Consider the following 15,578-nt stretch of genomic DNA (forward strand, 5'->3'; position numbering starts at 1 on the left):
AAAAAAAAAAAAAAAAAATCAACAAGTAAAACACAACTATTAAATATGGACCATGTTCAAGACACCATTTATGAAAACAAAGAAGCATTTTTTTTAATCCCTGTCAGTTTCCTAGCTAGAAACATGTAGTAGGCATACCATGAGGATACTAAGAAGGGAGGGGGAAAAGCATGGCCCCGGTCCTCAAAATAGTCCTCAAAATGTTTACCTATTAGAAATCGGATTTCAAATTGATTTTTTTTTTTTTATTGAAGCATGACCTACCTTCTCTGGTAGGCAAGTTTAAGTTCACCTGGGTAGGCTTCCAGAAAAAATGTACCAAACCTTCTGAACAGATCATCAGGGAAACTTCTAAAATACATATTCCCAGTACCCGCCCCAGAATCACTGATGGGAATCTCCAGAGAAGGAGCCTGGGCACCTGTATTTTTAACATCTTCTATCCCAACCCCGTGGTTCTGATGGTCAACGTGCTTAGAAATCACTAGACAGGGGGCGCCTGGGTGGCTCAGTCGTGATCCCGGGGTCCCGGGATCGAGCGCCACATCAGGCTCCCTGCTCCGCGGGAAGCCTGCTTCTCCCTCTCCCACTCCCCCTGCTTGTGTTCCCTCTCTCGCTGTGTCTCTCTCTGTCAAATAAATAAATAAAATCTTTGAAAAAAAAAAAAGAAATCACTAGACAGTACAAATCACAAAGAACTAAAAAGAAGGAGTAACACTGGAAAGGAGGAGACAAAAATTTATTTATAAATGAAAACTGCAGACTGGACTATCTAAGGGAATTAAGTAGAAAATTAAAGGAAATAGGGAATTCAGTAAGATGGCCAGTTACTAAATAGACAAAAATCAACAACTTTCCTACCTGATGAGAAGTGAGAATACACACCGAATGAAAAGATCCCATTCACAACGGCAATAACACAGTATCATATTACCTTCAAGACTAAACTACACAGACAGAGGGACATACAGAGATGGGGAGAGAGATGTGCGCGAAGAACTCTCGGTACACAAACAGGCAAATAAATTGAGACAGGCCTTACTCTTACATAGGAAGAGTGATATTTTTTTAAGAAATGTCAAATAGCATTAAATTCACCTACAAATCGGTTTCAAGACCATTCAACATCTGGGCCAATACTAAAGAAGGTGATGGTAAATTATACATGGGTGGCAGTAAAAGCCTGAAGAGTCATTATACAGGGAAGTTTCACATTATCTATCAGAATTTTAAATGCATATCCCCTGTTGTCCAAATAGCACATTTCTGGGAATTTACCCCACAGTAGCACTTTTAGATGTAGGCAAAGATAGGAACAAAAAATGTTCACTGCAGCATTGTAATAGCAAACAACAAAACACTAGAAACACTCAAATGCATCAACACAGGACATATTAAGTAAATCATAATAATTCCATAAAATGCTATACAGCCATCAAAAATGGAGATTTATGTTACTGCCATACACAGATAGGCAATATGTACTGTTTGAAACAGTACATATTTATGATGTGAGGGAGTTTAATGGGGCTGGCAATGCTGGGTTCAAAACACAGCAGTATATGACTTTAGGCAAGTAAATTAATCCCTCCATACTTCAGTTTCTTCATCTGTAAAAGGTAAATAATAATAATCCCTACCTAATGTTAAATATTATCATTTCCAGAAAATATTAAATATTACCATTTCCAGAAAAAATTTCTAATTCAAAAAGTAAAAGGATCCATTATTTGATAATTTTCTTTGTTACTATTAAATGTTATTTGAGGGGCTCCTGGGTGGCTCAGTTGGTTGAGTACCCGACTCCTGACTTCAAGAGTCACGACTTCAGGGTTGTGAGATCGAGCCCAGCGACAGCCCACACTCCAGGCAGAGTCTGCTTGAGTTTCTCACCCTCTGCCCCTCGCCCTGCACACACGCACGCTCTCTAATAAATAAATACATCTTTTTTAAAAATGTTATTTGAGGTGTATGAGCCATCTATATTTTTCCACATACTACCCTTAGATAATTTTCTACTAGAGCTTTAGTACCTTATCAATTTGTGCAAATCCTTACGTACTGAGGATATGAATCCTTGCTCTTACACATCACCAATTTTTCCCAGTTACACATTTCCTGGAATATAACTGTTGACAGTTTAGACGATCAAATGTACCAATTATCTTCCTGAATAACTTCCTGTGTAGTTTCTACTTTGAAAGTCCCTCGCTATACTAAAATTTCATATTGTTTCTCTTCCAGTTCTATGTATATCTTTTCATCCAAATGGGAAGAGCTATGTCAATCAAATTTTCCCAATGTACATAAGGAATCAAGACCAACAACTTTTATGTTAAAAGCCCTTGATTTTTTGTTTGTTTGAACACTCTCTTCCAAAAGGATAGCCAGCGTAGTAAAGGTAGGCACCCTTCTCGAAGAAAACATAAACTATGCCACATTCTCAAGCTCAGGGCTACTTCCATGCATCCCCTGGCCTGAAAGTCTTTTTCACATGCCAACAGAATGAGGAGCTGCATAGAGTAAAACCCATAGTCACCACTCTGCCTCATACACAAGTATGTCCTCCTAGTTCAGACTTCAAAACACCATAGAAAGGTATCCATTAAGAAGTCTCACTCCCAAGCCTATACCGTCCACCCCACTTCTGCCTTCCACCACCTCCTATTCTTATGTATCCTTCCAAAGTCTGTTTCTGTAAATACAATATATCCTCATTTGCCCCAAACATTTTAAACAGCCCTGGTGCAAAGCTTCTTTCACTCTTCTGTTAAACGCCACTATTTTTCCACAGCAGTAACACACAGACTTTTCAATTCTGCCGTCAAGAGAATTAATCTGACTACTGTCAACTCAACATATTTATATATAGTTAAAATTCCTCCTACAACCATGTGTCTAGAGCAGAAGGTGACAACTTAAGCTCAATTAATCTATGTTTAAAAGTGGAAATGTCACATCCTAGAACAGTGTTTTTCAAACTGTATCCTGTGGGGAGGTTCTTTTGGTTGAGACCCCTTATGAGGTCCAGTCTTAAACCCCGAACTTCAGCCAAAATAGCTCTACTCCTTCCTAAGGTTTTCAGTTTAAAAAAGTGACTACACCTGCCTTAGAAGATGGTTCTGATAAAACTAAAATTATCCCCAGATCTCAAGTACAGTTTCTAAATAATACACACCCTCTCTACACTGTACACTGTGAATTAATACACGATCAAGTTCTTCAAACATTCCTTGGGTTACTGAATAGAAAAGGGTAGTCTGTTTATAGGACAAAAAGTTCAATATATAACTTCAAATTTACTAGCTTTTTTATCTAAATCCAATATCCTTTTTTTGTCTATGTGATCTGTGAATTTTACATTACTGAACACACCTGTCCATTTGTCCTTCTATAAGCAGCATTTTTTGATCTGTGTTTGGTAAATATAAGACCATGAGGTATGGTCTTTTTCTGGATTTTGGTCATTATAAAGTGAACTCTAACTTTCAGATTAAAATGGTGGACTAAATATATAATATAATTATTTCACTCCATCCCAAAGCCCCACTAAAATCAAAGCAAAATGATTTTTTGAAAGATATATTAAACCACAACGATAGGAAGAAAAGAAGAGGAGGCGATAGATAGCAAAGGTTTGGTTCTGGGTAGCGGACCATCAGTGGTAACTGGCTTCGAGAGAAGGAAACAGGAGAAGCCAAGCTGAGAACCAGCCCAGCACACATGCCTGCATCCTTAAAGGTTCCAGATGGGTAGCTGCACAGGGGCCCGTGGAAGTGAGACTGCAGGGCCCAAGTCCCGGGGCCCGGGTGAGATGCTCCTCCCCCACCCTGCGCTGGGGGCCATGGCTCCTCCCTGACCCCAGCATTCTCCAGAAGCTGATTCTCTGGAGACGGTAAAGCAAAGGGTCTCTGGACTCCAAGTCACTGGGCATGGGGGAGGCCAGCACCATCCTGACCACAAGGGCCCTCCCGACTGCATCCAGTGTAAACGCTGATGGCTCAGACATCTTCTCCCACGCCCTCCTCTCTCCCGCTTTCAGCTCTCAGAACACCAGCACCCAGGCCCCGCCCGCCAAGCAGAGGATCCCAGGTACAGTCTCTGGGGAAATGACCAGTTCAAAAGGAAAGATTGAAAGACCCTAATGCCAGGAGACTCCACAACAAACAACCTGCCCGTATCAGCCATGGTGAAGCTCAAAATCAATAAGCAAATCTACACATTGAGAGTCCAATGACTCTCCATCATGAGCGGGCAGCCAGAAATTACCAACATCTGAGGAAAGCCTCTACCACAAAATAGAGATGAAAGCACACAAATCAAAACCCAACTTAGAAGAAAAAAACCTACGTAGGGAGAGACCCCACCAACACGACCACCAAAAAAACCACCATCCTCAAAACCCTATGAGAAGATACCACAACCAAGAAACAAAATGAGAGGCTATTAGTAAAAGAACATTTAGGAAACAAAAGGAATTCTTGAAAATTGAAAGTAAGAGCAGAATGGAAACACTGAAGAGAAGGGCTAAGGAGACAAGGTGCATCCTGGAAGCAAGGGACCAGGACCGGATGACGGGAAACGAGAGAGACAAGAAAATCAGAGAGACAGCCCAAGAATTCTACACAGAAACCAAAGGAGTTGCAGAAAGCGTGCACACAAGCACGGGACACACACACACACACACACACAACACACACACACAGCGGAGGAAGAAATAATCTGAAAGAATTACCCAGAATTCAAAGATGCTCGTTTCCAGACGGAAGGAGCGCACAAAATGCCCAGCACAACAAAGGAACACAAACCCACTTCAAGGCACGTTGTTGTGAAATTTCAGAAACCAGTGACAAAGAGAACTCCTAAAAGCTCCCAGAAAGGAGAATGGGGGAGTCAAAGTCATTTACAAAGTGTTCAGACTTCTCAGCAGCAAAACCAGAAGCAAGAAAACAAAGAATCAGCGTCTTAAAAATTCTGAAGGAAAATTATTTCCAACAGTGAATACTACACTCTAACAATCAACCAAGTGAGGGATTAGAGATAAAACATTTCAGAAAAGCAAGACATTTTAAAAATTTACCTCCCACATGTCCTTTCCCAGAAAGCTACTGGAGGATGCCCTCTACCAAAACAAAGGAGAAAACCAAAAAAGAAGACATGGAAGAGACACACAGGCGAGAGGTTCGTGAACCCTCAGAACAATGGCAGGAGATGCCAGGATGACAAACGTGCATGGGTCAGATGGGTAGACGTGAGACTCAGGACCCGGGCACGGCAAAGGCACCCACCACGAACCCCTGCACCGCCGGGTTACCTTCCCTGCTCCACAAAGCTGGCTACTGGAGGACCACCAGCAGGGAGGAAAGCAGAGAGCAGGAAGGAATGCACTTGGGAAACACACTCAATCCAGGAGAAAGGCAAAGGAAAGGCCTAGAAGGTTATAAGGAAAGTTCCGGGCTATGTGGCAGGCCTGGCAAGCAACCACCCCAGAGAGGAGGACAGAGGTCTGCAAAGGGGGGGTCTCCAAAAACAAACATACTCTGGTAGGGCGTATAATGTGATTAGCCTTATGGAAAACTGTACTGAGAAGGTGGCTATTTGAAAATATGGAAAATAATTAGCAGTGGATACAAGGAAAACAAAACAAAGGAGGCAATCATTAAGTTCCATAACAACAAAATTTAAGAGAAAAACACTTACGGTACACTTTCATGAACGAGGATGTATACTTGCACTGTAATACAAACAGTGATCACAAATTAAGCGGAAAATGTAATAATATACCTCTGTTGGGAGAACAGGGGAGAAGAAACAAGGCAAAGGCAGGATGCAAGACACCATCATCTAACAACAGTAAATTAACAGATAACGTGAAAAACTGATAATCAAAAGACAGATCCACATGCCCATTATTTAGAAACACGCAAATCCATAAATGCTAGAAGACACAGAATGAAAAGCTGAAAGTAGCTGTTTCTGGGCAAAGACAGAAGAGCAGGCAGGACAGCACCCCATGTCTGCACATTAGCCTCTGAGCACTACCTGACTCTTAATTAGCGTGCATATTACTCTGAGATGAAGTCTAAATTTTTATCAAAACTTTTCACATTGTGTTTAAATAATACCCCTGCGTTCTGTGGCTTTGCATTTGTTTGGTATGTATTTGACCATCCTTTTACTTTCTGGCAAAGCAGATCGCAGACTCTCAGGAGCCCGAAAGGCCCCCGGAAACAGGGCACCATCACACGCTACAGCACCAGCTGGGGGAGACACTCCATGAGGCAGCAGTACCGTACCTGCACAAAGCAAGGGGAAATAGTGACAGAAGACCTGACACACCACCCTCAGCCCAACACAGAGTAAGTGGGGGGAAAACTGCAAGACATAAATAACACCATGCGTAAGGCAGCTCATGTCGAACTCTGAACACACTAACAGAGAACAGATCTTCACGTACAGGCAGAACATGCGCAGAACGGACCACGTCTTAGACACCATCAAGTCCAAAGAATAGAAATAAAGCAAACAGCACTCTCTGAACATGCTGCAACAACACTAGAAATTAAAAACAAAATTAAAAAAATAAACAGGCCTCTATACCTGAAAATTTTAAAACATGCTAGTATAGAAATACTAGTTGTGGGGGAAACTCGAAAGAAAAATACAGAAATTTCTTGAAAATTATAATAAAAAATATATCTAAATCTAAGGGATACATACAGCTTAAGATATAGCAGCCAAAATTCTGTAGTATTAAGTACCTTCAATTAAAGGAAAAAATAAAAATGAATATAACATCCAATTCAAAAACAAAGGAAAGCAGAAAAAAAATAAAAGCATAAATGAGTCAAAAAACAGAAAAATCACAAAACCAATAAGTAAACCCCAAAGCTCATTCTTTGAAAAAAGATGCACAAGACAAGTCACTAGGTAAACCAAGAAAAAGGATGAGAACAAAACACATAAATTTGAGTGACAAAAGGGAAAATAACCATAAATACAGAAGACATTTTTTTAAATCATGAGGCTACTATATACATACATTTGAAAAATCTAGATGAAATGAAAATTTTTTAGACAAATACAACACAAAAAAATTGATTCCACTTGAGATGGAACATCCAACAGGCTTTTAAGAAATAGGATGAGTAGCAGAAGTCTCCCTACAAGCAAGCACTAAGTCCATCCAGACAGTTTCTTGGGGTAATTCTACCAAGACCTTAAAACTCAGGTAATCCCAACACCACAACAGACTACTCCAGAGCACGGAAAGAGAAGGGAAATTTCTTAATTTCTTTATGAAGAGAGTGTGACACTGATCTCAAAATCTGACAGGGATTCCACCAAAAAACCAAACTATAAATCACTCACACTTATACTGATGCAAAAACCTGAATAAAACATTAACAATCTACCTACGCAGCAAAAAATAATGCATCATGATCAAACGGGGATTATCCCAGAATGCAAGTGGTTCACTACGAGGAAATCCATTAATACAACCCATCATATTAACTGGATTAGGAAGAAACTACATGTTCCATTTATGATAAAGTATGTGACAACATCCAACACCCATATAAACATTCCAAAAAATAGAAATGGACTACTAACATGATACATGCACACGCACGCACACACACACACACACACACAGAGCAGCAGCAGTGGCGCAAAAGCCAGCATCTTTTTTTTATTTAAATTCAATTTAGTTAACGTGTAGTGTATTATTAGTTTCAGAGGTAGAATTCAGTGATTCATCAGTTGCATATAACACCCAGTGCTCATCACATCACATGCCCTCCTTAATGTCCATCCCCCAGTTACCCCATCCTCCCACCTCCCCTTCAGCAACTCTCAGTTTGTTCCCTAGAGTTAAGAGTCTCTCACAGTTTGTCTCCCTCTCTGATTTAATCTTACTTTTTCCTTCCATTCCCGTATGATCCTGTTTTGTTTCTTAAATTCCACATATGAGTAAAATCATGTGGTTGTCTTTACCTGACTTATTTCACTTAGCATAATATCCTCTAGTTCCATCCACATTGTTACAAATTGCAAGATTTCATTCTTTTTGATGGCTGAGTAATATACCATTGTAGATATATATCACATCTTCTTTTTCCAGTCATCTGTCAATAGACATCTTAACTCTTTCCATATTTTGGCTGTTGTAGACATTGCTGCTATAAACATTGGGGTGCAGGAGTCCCTTTGGATCACTATGTTTGTATCCTTTGTATTAAATACCTAGTAGTGCAATTGCTGGGTCACAGGATAGCTCTATTTTTACCTTTTTGAGGAACCTCCATACTGTTTTCCAGAGTGGCTGCACCAGCTTGCATTCCCACCAACAGTGTAGGAGGGTTCCCCTTTCTCCGCATCCCCGCCAACATCTGTCGTTTCCTGACTTGTTAATTTTAGCCATTCTGACTGGTGTGAGGTGGTATCTCATTGTAGTTTTGATTTGCATTTCCCTAATGCCAAGTGATGTGGAGCATTTTTTCATGTCTATAAGCCATTTGTTTGTCTTCTTTGGAGAAATGTCTGTTCATGTCTTCTTACCATTTCTTTAGTGGATTTTTGGGTTTTTGGGTGTTGAGTTTGATAAGTTCTTTGTAGATTTTGGATACCAGCCCTTTAGCCAATATGTCATTTGTGAATATCTTCTCCCATTCCATAGGTCAGCATCTTATTTTAGAAACACCAGAAGCTGCCACACTAAAGTAAAGAACAAAAGAATAATGCCCACTGACTCCATTCCTATTTAACATTATTTTGGAGGTAATGGTCACTGCAGTGTGTCAAAAAAAAGCAAATAGAGTTCCTACCAATAAAAAGGAAGGGGTAAAACCCTCTCTATTTGCCAAAGATTCCATATCTGGAAAATCTTAAAGATCAAGGGAAAAATTCATACAACCTAAGAGTATTTTGTAAAGTAGGTTACAAAATTGACAGAAAAAAACTAAGAGCCTTAATGTATTGAAGAAAAACAGAAAACATAATGAAAAAGAAGACACCATTTATGATAGCGAAACAGAAATCACATACTTAGGTGTAAACTTAACAAGAAATCCACCTGAGGGAAGCACAGTATTCCCAAAGACACAAAACAGACTTGATCTAATGGAAAGAGATGCCATGTTCTTCCATGGGAGGACTCACCATCACAAAGATGATGGTCCTCATTAAATTAACTTATAAATTTAATAGAATCCAAATAAAAATACCATCAGGCATTCTCCCTATGGAACTAGAGAAGCTGAGTTTAAGTTCATTAGGAGGAACAACAAGCAAAAATTTACCAGAAAGCCCTAAAAAAAGGGACATGTAGGAGAGGCCAGCCCCACCAGGTATGAAATCATTCTAAAGCCTCAGTAATTAAAACTCTGTGGTGGCGGTGGTATATGAATAGATAGATTAATGCAACTCGAAACAAAATCTAGAAATAAACACAACTGCATAGACAAATTTAGTACATGATAAAGGCAGAATCTCCAAGCACAGGGTTGTTTTGTTTTGTTTTGTTTTCCATAAATGATGTTGAGATAAATGAGATAGCCAGAAGGAAAAAAGACAGAAATAGTTCCAACTGGGTCCTTTCCTCATACCATATCCCAGGATACATTCCAAATGGATTAAAGATTTAAATAGAGGGTGGGGGGGTAATGAAACCATTAGAAAAAAACACCATATAACCTGGGAATGGCAGGGGGGGACTTTCTTAACTATGACTCAAAATCTAGAAACAATAAGGAAAAGATAAATAAATTTGATTACTTTAAAAAACCTTTGCGTGGCAAAAGACAAATGATATAGAGGGAAAATGTATTTGTGACTTACATCATCAAGAGCTAACAGCCCAACACGCAGAAAAGAGTTAACAGGCCCAAGACTGTGCTCTTTAGAAATCCTGCTTGCAAGCCTGGCCACCCAGCTGGCATCTGGGAACTCTGGGCTCAGGAGGATTCCCGCCATTCCCTCAATGGTATTCACTGTGCCTAAACCACGCAAACAATAGTTTAAGCTGAACATCTGCTTTCCCTCATGGGGCTCTGCCATTTTGGTATGTGCTAGGCAGGGGTGCCGGGGCCAGCCTCGACAATGCTGGGCATGGAGTCTTTAAGGAGCTTCCTTGATGTGCTGTCAGAACTGGTGGCTGACGAAGCACGTCCGTGTGGTTCCAGTGAGAGAGGACTCCGGAAGCTTGCTCCTGGTTTCCTCCTGGCCCTGCTTCATGTGCCTTTTCCCTTGGCTGATTTTGCTTTGTACTTTTTCACTACAGTCCTGGAATTGCTCCTAGCAAATCACTGAAGCCAGGAGCGGTCTGTGGGACCTCCAAACACCCTAATACTTCCGAAATCAAAGAAACACAAAACCAAAAACACACAGAAAAATGGGCCAGAGAAATGACACGACAGAATACAGAAATGTAAATGTCTCTTAACCAAATGAAAAGATGCCCATCTTCCCACATAAGAAGAAATTCAAATTAAAACAATAATATCATTTCTTACCCTCTAGATTGGTAAAAATAAAAAAAATTTGACAATATACTCTGTTAGTGAGTCTGTAAGAAGACACAGGCAGTTTCATACATTACTGGTGAGGATACACACTGCTGAGTGGCATTTCACACCCACTAGCAAAATTACATATGCAGTTACTCTTTGACCCAGAAACTTCTAGAAATCTATCCCAGATATACCCAGCAAAAAGTACAAAAAGATGTATGCACACACATGACTATCACTGCAGTCTATTGATAATAGCAACATGCTCAAAAAAAAAAAAAAAAAGACAGGGCCATGTCTAAAGAACACCAGAAACAGTTTGAATGGGCTTTTATTGGTCAAATCTCAAACAATTTAAGCGTCAAAACAAATAATGGCAATAACAGATAATAACCCATTAAATATAGTAAGAACAACCTTTTGAATAAAATAATAACCCATACAAATGATAAATAAATAGATGAGAACTATGGGAAAGTGTGCGCTTAGAGTAAAACATTAACTAATAAATGTAGACATGACACTAGAGTATAAATAATCACAATGTGGCCATCATCACTGCAATTATCAATTAGGGCAAAAATCACCAATGGAGACTAAGACAAATGGGTGAAAGTTTAACGAAGAACAGGCATTTACATAATCTCAAAATATCTCTCCATAAATGACATTAATTACAAAGGGAAAAATGAACAATGCAGTGGGGATATCTAGTGGACATCACCCCATCCAAATAACCCAAGTGAACTTCATTAAGGAGGAGGCATATCACTATTTTAAGCCTTCCGACTAGAGGGATCTCATGTACAGTACAGCACTGTACTGTAATACTGTTCACTGTATTATATACTGTGATATACTATATACACTGTAATACTGTATTATAAACCTGAAAGTTGCTAAGAGACTAGAACTTAAATGTTCTCACCACAAAAAAGAAATGGCAACTATGTGATATGAGGGAGGTGTGAGCTAAAGCTATGGTGGTAATTATTTTGCAATATATAAATATATCAAATCAAAATGTTGTACAACCTTAAACTTACACAATGTTATATGTCAATTATATCTCAGTAATGCCGGGGGTGGGGAGATTCTGGTGGGGTGCACCAAGAAAGATGGGCGTCGCTTCTGCAATATTCCTGACAAAAACGCATACCCTGAATCTATCATGGGGAAACACCAGACAAGCTGACACTGAGGGACAGTATACGTAGCAACTGGCTCCCAAAAATGTGAACGTCCTGAAAACCAGAACAAGGCTAAGGAACTGGTCCAGTTGGATGAGACTTAAAAGACAGGTGCAGTGCTGGACGAGGGAGGGGAGTAAGAGTCCACAAAACACAGACAGGACCATTCATGGGAATCCAGACAGCATATTAGAGAACACCACTGCATAAATGTCAGACTTTTTTTACTTTAAATCATTGGTCTCTGATTATATAAGAGGAAGTCCCTCTTCTTAGTATGCACTGAAGTATTTTGGTATAAAAGGGCACAATATCTGCAACTTCCTCTCAAACAGTGCAGAAAAATAATAATATGTATAGATTATATAGAGAATGATAAAGCAAATGTTAATAGTTGGTGAAAATGGATGAAGAATATATAGTAGAGGCAGGGGCGCCTGGGTGGCTCAGTCAGTGAAGCATCCGACTCTTGATTTCAGCTCACTTCATGATCTCAGGCTGTGAGATCCAGCCCCACGTTGGGTTCCACGCTGGGTGTGGAGCCTACTTAAGATTCTCTTTCTGCCCCTCCCTCCACGCCTGCTCCTCTCTCTCTACCCCTCTTTCCTTCCCTCCCCCCCCAAAAATATATACATAATAGTGTTTTTTGGTACTCTTCTTGCAGTTTTTTAGTAAATCTGAAATTTTTTCAAAGTAAGTTTAAAAATGCAAGAAAAGGGGCATCTGGCTGGCTAAGTCAGTGGAGGTGCAACTCTTGATCTTGGAATTATGGGTTCAAGCCCTGTACTGGGCGTAGAGATTACTTAAAAAAAAAAAAAATCTTTTTAAAAAAATACCAAAAAAGGTAAGAGAAGTGAGACTAGAATTTGTGGAATAGTCTCTGAAAACTATGCAGCCCAGTAATCCCTTTAAATAAACAAAGCTTTATCTTTGGATCAAAGAGGTACCTTGGTCCACGTTATCCTGCCCCCCCTCCCCAGCACGCTTGTGCTGAGTTGGTCTCAGGGACTATTAGAGGAGGATGCACAGCTACAAGAACGAATTTTATTTACAATAAAGAAAACAGTACTTGGTACACTATTAAATGACTACTGTTCACTATGTGTAGTTCCACGTGAATTTTTCTTTTAGAATTTAGTACTAGAAAAAAAGCTTTTTCACCTAAGAAGCAGGTATTTCTCTTCCTTCTTGATGACAAGAATTGCATAACTGACAATGACTCTACTAATTTTGTCAGACAGGCAGACTAAGGCCAAATGTGGGGCCCAACCACAGTGACCACTGGTCTACAGTTTAGGGTGACTACCTAGGTCTTTTTCCTTCGTCCCAGTTATTTTTATGGGCATTTTACCCTTTTTAAATCCTATTTTGATGTAAAAGTCAAAAACAATTTCCACTCTCTGGGAAATATAAGAACTATTGATATGCTCAAGTAAATTTAAGCCCTCCGAGGCTGCTCCTTCTGACCATATACTGGACCCTGGGAATTCATGGTAAATCACAGTCATTTCCACGACAGAATATGTCCATGTGAAACCTAGCGGGACGATTCCCTGCCACTGTCTACAACAGACTGCCAAAGCCTACAACAGACAAAAGACAACTGCATTGATTTGGGGTCATAAAACAATGATATACTGAAGTTGTATCTCCAAGTGAGCCAAGTTACATTTACCACTTACCTCAAAAGGTCAGAACAGCACCACGGTTTAGACATTTATAGCAAGAATGATGAGTAAGGCCCCCAGCTTACTAATATTAAAGGTATGACAAACTCTGTGGCCATTACCTTAATGCTACTACCAAGAAAAGCTTTAGATTTCAATAGGTTTACAAGACCAAAAATACAAAAGTCAAAATTTCACATGCACATGTGGAAAAAATACATTTACCTGCTGCCTTCACTCTTGACACAACCAGACCTCAGGTGGGCATGGGATGAATACCCATATTGTGGGAGAAGGGGGCATAAGGAGGCAACAATGGGGGCGGGGGGGGGGTGTTCACATGAATTTTGATTTTCGGTTGTGTTCTAGGTAGCAAAACAACTTCTAAAATAAAGAGCCACAAAACTTCTGATACAATACTTATTTCAAAAAGAATTAGCACAAGCCAAGAGGCCATTTTTTCCAGCCTGTAATCAATGCTAGTGGCTTCAGCAGCAAAAGGAAAGCATGATCAGTAGGAGATGGACTGTAACAAATTAAAGAAGACACCCCCACAAGGTTGTCAAGGAAACCAAACCAAGTGCATTTTTCTACAGAAAGAATCAAGGCTAAGGTGAACATGCCATGGAAGATTTTCTGACAAAAATATGTAAAGTCCCATGTCAAAAAATCTTTAAGAGACTAAATTTACTTCCAGGCTATTTCATTAAGCACTTCATCTATAATGCAAGCAGGCATGCCTAAATCTCCAAACTACCAGCTAGATGGATTCACCTTCCTAAAATCAGCTAAGCTTGGGCCACTGAAAATACAGGAAATTTCCTAAAATCTCTTCTGCATGTTGTAACATCAAAAGAAACAATCTCAACCAAAAAGTAAAGAGGAAAAAAAAAAACAAAAAACTATACCACAAAGAGGCTTGCCCAGATTTAGACTTTGTTTTTCAAAATGGAGCCTTTTTAACATTTTTTTTAAGCGAAAAGGCAAGTGAACGCAAACTGAAGCAAGAGCTCAGCCCGAGTGAGCCGTTCGATACTGGAAGAGAGCAAAGCGGGCTGCACAAAAGGTGTCAAGTTGGTAGAGTGATGTGAAACCCTCCACAAGTAAGTGGTCAAGAATCCTGAGCAAGAAGTGACAGGCACTTGGGGGCACAGGGAGAGGCATGGCTGGGCAGGTGGAAGGCAAGTAACGTCAGCAGGGTCTGCAGCGGCCCGGCGCGCGGGAGGAGTGGGAGGCGAGGCGAGGTGCGCGCACCGCTACCGCGATCCGCGCCCTTCAAGGTGAGCGGTCGCTGCGCGTGGCCCCGGGGGCCGGGAGGAGGGGGCGGGGCGCACAGGTGGCCGGCCGAGCGCCGGGCCCGGGCCCCGCGGCGGGGCGTTGTGCGGCCGCCAGGTGAGCCAGGGCGGGCCGCGGAGCAGGTGCTCGGCGTCGGGGCAGGGGCGGGCCGCGCGGGAGCGGGGCGGGCGCCGGCGGCTCTTACCCGGTGCCGCAGTCCACCACGCAGGGAGGCAGGGAGCCCGCCATGCTCGGCACGCGTGCCGCTTGGCCCACGCGGGCGGCCCGGGAGGCGCCGCCGCCGTCCGCTCGCCGCGCCGCCCGCTCCCGGGAGCCTCCGTAGCGCCGCCGCCGGGGGCCCGGATGCTCGGCGGCCGCCCACGTGACGCTGCCCAGCCGGCCAATCAGGTTGCGGGCACGCCCCGCCCCGCCCCGCCGCCCGACCGCCATCTTTACTACTGGCGGCGAGGCCTCCTCGCGTGGACGTCCAATACCGCTGCTGAAGAGGTTGGGGGCTATTTTTAACTGACTTACCACGAACGTGACCTCGTTTCCGGGGCCTGGCTCCTTCTCATCCTTTAAATCTCGGCTGGAAAGTCACCTTCTCAAGAAGTTGTTCCTAATCATCCTAAGTAGGTCCCCTCCCTGCACCTTACTCTATCTCAAGGACCTATTACTTTCATTGACAGCGCTTGGAGCAAATTTTTAATGCTGATTTATTTGTGGTTCCCCCAGCCCCGCCCCACGGGACTGTAGGCTCCGCCAGGATGGGGCTGGTGTCTGTCTCACCATGGGTGACCTGGTGCTCAGCACAGTAGTTAGTGCATACATGGGAAGCACCTAAGTGTTTGTTGAGTGAATGAATAACCTTCACCTTAAAGATGAAACAATCACCATCAGAACTGATGGATAGTGACCTTAGATGGAGGTAATAC

At 41.6% G+C, this 15,578-nt stretch overlaps 1 protein-coding gene across 1 annotated transcript in view; it reads right to left on the reverse strand.

Moving 5' to 3' along the window:
• Positions 1-14,986, reverse strand: part of ACTR3B (actin related protein 3B) — a 72,769-nt gene extending 57,783 nt beyond the window's left edge. The window contains exon 1 of the mRNA XM_081799796.1: positions 14,849-14,986. The gene's annotated coding sequence lies outside the window, so the exon portion shown is untranslated. The remainder of the gene's footprint in view (positions 1-14,848) is intronic.
• Between the last annotated feature and the right edge of the window lie 592 nt (positions 14,987-15,578).

This window comes from Leptonychotes weddellii, chromosome 12 (assembly GCF_054177405.1).
Source record: "Leptonychotes weddellii isolate Sample4059 chromosome 12, ASM5417740v2, whole genome shotgun sequence".
Classification (NCBI taxonomy): domain Eukaryota; kingdom Metazoa; phylum Chordata; class Mammalia; order Carnivora; family Phocidae; genus Leptonychotes; species Leptonychotes weddellii.